This window comes from Diaphorina citri, unplaced genomic scaffold, assembly GCF_000475195.1.
Source record: "Diaphorina citri unplaced genomic scaffold, Diaci psyllid genome assembly version 1.1 scaffold94633, whole genome shotgun sequence".
NCBI lineage: Eukaryota > Metazoa > Arthropoda > Insecta > Hemiptera > Psyllidae > Diaphorina > Diaphorina citri.
Genome location: NW_007471594.1, coordinates 1 through 319, shown reverse-complemented (window position 1 = coordinate 319; position 319 = coordinate 1). Strand labels below are relative to the sequence as shown.

The window sequence follows — 319 nt, the reverse complement described above, 5'->3', positions numbered from 1 at the left end:
TAACCAGTGTACTTACATTGTATTGGATGAAGCGGACCGTATGATAGACATGGGATTCGAACCTGATGTACAGAAGATCCTGGAGTACATGCCTGTCACTAACTTGAAACCTGATACAGAGGATGCCGAGGATGAAAACAAACTCCTCGCCAATTATAACTCCAAGAAGAAATACAGACAGACGGTCATGTTCACAGCCACTATGCCTCCGGCTGTTGAGAGACTGGCTCGGAGTTATCTAAGGAGACCTGCTACCGTCTATATTGGAAGCGTTGGTAAACCAACAGAGAGAATAGAACAGATTGTGTACATTCTATCT

At 44.2% G+C, this 319-nt stretch overlaps 1 pseudogene; it reads left to right on the top strand.

Annotated features, from left to right (window-relative positions):
- Positions 1-6: 6 nt before the first annotated feature.
- Positions 7-314, top strand: LOC103524085 (annotated as a pseudogene).
- Positions 315-319: the final 5 nt, after the last annotated feature.